This window comes from Megalops cyprinoides, chromosome 2 (assembly GCF_013368585.1).
Source record: "Megalops cyprinoides isolate fMegCyp1 chromosome 2, fMegCyp1.pri, whole genome shotgun sequence".
In the NCBI taxonomy this organism is placed as follows: Eukaryota; Metazoa; Chordata; class Actinopteri; order Elopiformes; family Megalopidae; genus Megalops; species Megalops cyprinoides.
In genome coordinates, this window is record NC_050584.1 from 44,768,006 (window position 1) to 44,774,005 (window position 6,000).

Genomic DNA, 6,000 nt, shown 5'->3' on the forward strand with positions numbered 1-6,000 from the left:
AGAAGGACTTCCACAAGGTTTATCTGCGCCCCCTCTGACCTTCATCAGGACGCAATCTCCTTTAAGGTGCAACATCTCCTAGCTCTATCCTATAATATGTGAAGAGTGAAAAGATGTTTGAACACTTACCAAAGTATGGAGATGAGCGGTTAGCTTGTTGTATTGCCTTTGTTGAACTGCTTGATTATCTCAGTGAGTGACATACTCAGCCAAATCAATGATGGCGATATGGAACTTGAAAATCGTGCTGATTGAGGCGACCTCCCAGCTGTGTGTCAGTGTTAACAGCAATCAATACTCTGTTGAATCTCCTCTGTAAGATGCAATGATCTGATGTGCTGTTTCATCAAGTGGGAGGCAATTTATTGTGCGGCGGCATGATTGGAACGTCTTCAGTCAGGGTTTGCGTTTGGATTTTGCCTCTTCTGGCAGTGGATGTTTCCACTTTCTTTATTGTTTTCAGCAGGACTGTGGGAAACAGAATTACAAGCACCTGTTCTTCAGATGTGTTGAATCACTCTACAGGATAACACACATTTCTGATTGAGAGCACTCTCCCCGTGAAGCCTGATGCAAAAAATCTTAAGGTAATGCTATTATGTGTAACCCAAACCAAGACGTGAAACTTTAATTTGCGTCAAATTAAATTTGCTTTCCACATTGTGCACCGGGCCCGTCCATACCTCATTCCCTAGTTTCCACTTTCTCATTTCCCATAATGCACTAGAGAAAACCACTGCTCTGTCATTCCTTCATTGATTTGTTCTGTGAACACTGTGGATGGAGTTGTCAGGGGCAGTGAGATTCCTGCGATTGCTGTTATACTTTAAAAGGATCAATCATGAAATCCTCAGCTAGTTTTTTATTTGGCATTTACCAGTTTGGATGAGGAGTGACCAGAGGACCTCTTTTAACAGCAGCTGCAGCACTTCCAGCTTCCGTCTCAGTGACTGTCACGCTTGGCTTGACGCACCACCTCGGTCACCAGTGGATCTTAAACCCCCCCCCCCTTCCCGTATTGTGCCGTCATCTGGGGCTTGTCTGGGACACCGCAAGGAAAAAGATGCCATACTTGATTGGTTCATCTCCCCCCAAAAAATAATCTGGCATTAAAGAGAATGCTTAATCTGTGGGTTTCCTGCAATCGATCACTTCTGCGGAGTGCGGACGATAAAACAATGTTTTATCCCTATTCTGCCCTTGTGCAAAAGCCATCTGTAGGAAAATCAATGGAGGATTTTTCTTTTTAATTTTCCTCAGGGGTGAAAGGTGGGAAAATATGAAAAGAAGGAGGCGGCATATAAAACTGAGCTGGATTGATGGTCAGCATGTGCTTTTATTAGCAGCATGAGGTGTCACCTGGATTAATGGAGAGGCCTATGAACTTGATTATCTTGTCTGCGGGTGGCGGCCCACAATGACTTGCATGCAAAGACACTGACTGATCAAGCCTCATATTTAGACCAACAGCCACAGCAAGGAAGTGAAAAGTAAAGTGCGAAATGGAGCCAGTACAAACCCAGAGAGATGTGAGGCAGTTGGGTCATACACCAGATTGTGTATTGGTTCTCACCTGCATGGGGAGAATCAAAGAAGTATTGGTTGAAAATGGCACATCACTTCTCGTATTAGATCTCTTTGTTACCTCAGGTAACTTCAGAACATCAAGGTTGCCACTAATCTCTTGCTAGGATACAAGACTACCAGTATCAAGGTAGACACAGACACCAACCCAGTGGCATGACTAAAGGAAAAAGGAGCGCAAGCACAGAATAATTGAATCCATTCTTATCTCCTGCTTCCAATATCAACTCCCATGAACAGAAAGGAAAATGAGCATGGAAATTCATAATGAAGTCAGGAATAGCATTGCCTCTGGATCCACTTAGAGGTACTGCCCTGATTCTTTAACCTCTTTTAATACCCAAATTTTTGACGAAGAGCAGCATTAACGAGATGGAACTCATTAGCTTTTATCTGCAGGAGTGGAGTGTCCCAGCGAGATCGTTCTGAAAGGGTACACAGAAATGAACACAACAAAACGAGGTTCCGTCAGGACGGCCTTCGTTGTGGCGCCTCCATTGTGGGCCGGACTATGCACTGGTGCGTCCCGCCCCTTGCTTTTGAAGGGTAGGCACTTTGAGGGGCCTGTGACGCAAGCAGAAAAAATGAGGCACACGCTGATGAGTTTAGTTGGGATGACAATTTTCCTTTGGGTGACTCAGAGCAGATCAAATAACAGCCTGATCAAAAAGTGTGCTGTAATATCGTGGCTCGTCCCACAGTACAGTAATTAAACCCCTCCAGTGTGGGAATGCTGCTTGTAGGATAGAGTCGGCTGCTGTCACTCCATGTACACGAGGCATCTAAAAGCTGGAAACTGTTCAGGGAGCAGAAATCCCCCTAAGATTCATTAGCCAGGTGCAGCTGGTAACTTTTAATGTTCTTACAGGAACATGCACCCCTTTGGAGTGTGCCATCCTGTCGTCACTTTCACCGTTTTAGACACTTCCTACTGTGACACTTGCTCAGCAGCTCCATGCGCAATGAAGCTGTTGATGTTTCCCTGTTAGTTAGATAAAGTGCTCTAAGTGAAAGCAGCCACTGAGTTCCACTTAACTGAAGGGCAATTATCCTTCTATTCAATCCTCATTAGCTGAAACCTCACAGGAGTTGAAAATACCTATTGTATTTTCAAGCACTGTGAAATTCAGTGTAGCTCTGTGTGATCCAATCTTGAGTGGTTCAGAGGTATGAGATTAATCTTACTGTGACTCTTCACTCAGGAGGCATGTTGCACATTTTCAGATCCTGTAACTGTTTCCTGAGGTATGCAGTGCCACTGACAGGATCTTGTCTTGCTTTTCACCCTCTCCACCACACTACTGTTTCAGTGACCCAGTTAGCATTTCCTTAAACAAGTTAACCCTCCCAATTCCCATAGAATAATTGTATTGTGTGATAGTGGAAAGATGAACAAATAATTACTGAGAATATTGCATGCTGAGGGAAGCTCTGGTTTCTCAGTGGTTGTTCTCCTAATACACAGAGGAGAGGAGGGTGATGTGATCAATGTGAAAAGTGATCAGTGGCAAAAAGAATGATGAAGAGAGGAAGTGAGAGATGACAGAATCAAAGCATACAGAATATGTGGAGACAGAGCAAAAATGTACGGCTGAAGATGGTCAGGTTGGATGGAATAAAAAAAAAAGATATAAAAAAGAGTGAGGTGAGAGAGAAGGGTTTCCACTACATTTTCACAGGGTGACAAGACTTCAATGATCCCATGTCTGGCTGGGAGGAGGATTGAGCTTGACAGCGTGAAAGAGGAGGAGGAAGACGAGGCTGTCGGTGGTGAGTTTTGTGCCGTACTGTATAAACTCCTGCAGAGGAGAGGCCATTGGGGATTTTAGGGTGACTCTCACCCTATATTTAATGATGAGTGCAAGGCTACCTTTGGTTGTGAGGGACCGGACTCGACAAAATGCAACGTAATATTACTGAATGCAGTACCTAGAATAAATATGGTAGGTAGGTGTCCTTGATAAATGCCTTGCCTGTGTGTTTCACAAGTAAACAAAAAGTTACTCCAAACACCAATATGTATAGTACAATGTGGAATAAATCTAAACCTGACAAAGGTAAACCTGTCTCTGAACATCATGGGCTTGTTTGACACCTGAAATAATATATTGTAAGACATTGTTTCCAATCTAAGAACAAAAGATGAGCAAACACCATACAGGAAACTATATTTCACACTCTTTAGTTCTTCTCTGTAACATTCTGCATTCTCAGCTGTGAGGTCCACGTTTAATGAGGCAGAAGAAAACAACTGAAACAGCTGCTGGAAAATCCACATTGCTGTGCTTCAGCCTTGAGCTCTGTAGGCTCTTGTCTATAGGAACCAAGTCCGACTTGCGATTGAAGTGATTTATTCAAAACCATAGAGGCGAAGAATAGAGAGAACCTGTGTGACAGGGAAATGAATACGAAATGCATCTGCAAGCTTAAGAAAGTGTCAAAAAACTCAACTAAGTGTCAATACATGCAACTCTGAAAAATATCTCCGCTTGGGTTATATGGCCATGTATAGCATAAAAAATACATTAATGTATGCTTTTCCCCATGTGTGCAACCCTGTATATCACCTGTTGTATGTTAGGCTTGTCTCACTGCAGCAGCCTCTGTAGTCATGCAAATGCAATTCTTCAATACACTCGCACACAACCAATTGTTATTTTCCACACAACAGTGAAATGGGGAAAAAAAAAAAAAAAACTAGGCGCTACTCCCTGACATCATCCAAACAACTTGAAGGCATCTGACAAATCACAGGAAGGCAGAGAGTAGTGAGATGAGGAAATCCTGGCTAATCTACTCCCCCTATCCCCGGCAGGATGAAGTCTGTTTGTTCTACCACTGTGGGCCCGGCTCCCCACCATCATAAGGCAGATGTCACGGAATGGTTCCACACTGTAGGACCATCTTGCATTTGCAGATGAGCGCCTTGCAGACTGAGCCGCTCGGGAGATTATTTAAAATACATCTGTTGTTTTACTGTAGATTTGATACTTTAGATTTTGTATACCATTGCAGCCTGAAAGACATTGTTCACCTTGGAGACGCACAGAGTAAAACATGGAGATGAACTCAATATGCTCAGTATTGAATCTTTGGGCCCCAAGGACATATCTTGAAAGACTATTGAATTAGACCAGAGCAAGAGTTTTATAAGCAGTACGTCACATTTTTGCATATCCAAGTCTGTGTGCAGAGTTCATTTTGAATTCACAGACTGTATAAGTCACACATTTGCTAAATAACAGTGGTGCTGACCATTTTAGGGTTGTACTTGGCATGATGGTGTGGAGAAAAGTCAAAAGGTAAGGGAGAAGATAACTTCTGCTTATCACTTTAACCTTCCCTTTGTGGTCTCAAATTTGGGACTAGCTGCAAATTAGGCCCCTTTAATCCCCCCAGGGGTATTGCATTTGGCTTGATATGTCTGTCCACATCAAAATACACCATAACCTCCAGAGACTGAATGGACCTCAGAGGGGCCAGGATCTACAATCGTGCTTGTCATTGCAGGACCCTCTCACTACTCACGAGCGCTATATTCTTGAAATCCCCATGAATGGCAAAATCAACACACACTGTATTGCACCAATAATAAGTTTACATGCATTAGGGGATTTGGTCCCAGCACAAATACCATATTTAATGTAATGTATTAACAAACAAGTAGATAAAATATGTATTCAAGAAACAAGACATTCCAGAGATAAAAACTCAGGTAGCTAAGAACTAGCTGGCCAGACATTTTTACAGCGTAATGCTACAGAATTAAATATGAAATGGGAATCCCAGACAGCAGAAGTGAATGGGGGGTGGGGGGTGGGGGGGTCTCAAAGATCTCAATGGATGATTTTCTCTTAATCTTAATTTTGCACTGATTGTAAATGAAACAGCATTCATTCATATAAAAAATGAATGGTTACACTAAGTTCTCAGGTGTTTGCTTGTCCCTTCACACTTGAGAACAAAACAGATAAAAAATGTAACTTTATAATTAGTATTTAATATTTAACTGTTCTACTGACAATAAACTAATTTTTTGCAGTATTGAAAAAGGCGTCCTGCTCCCATATGATGCTGAAGGTGTAACAGTCCAGCTTGCACATTAAAGAGTGTTCATGACTTGCTTTTCAAACTCACAAGCTTCTTAAATACCTAAGGTGATCTGATGGACGTCTGACAGACATTTATTTAGAAATGCAGGCTTCCAACAGATGCAGAAAATCGCAAAGGAAATTTTTCAGACGGGAAAAAAAATGAAATCACATTTTCTCCCATCTCCTTCTGAGAGTGAAGAGGAATCGATTGCAGGTCTCCTTGTTCTTGCTCCAATGAACCAAACAGAGTAACAGGTAAAATGGATCTATTTCCTGTATCATTCCTTTAGGATTTAAAGAGTTTTTCTTGGTATAGAAGACT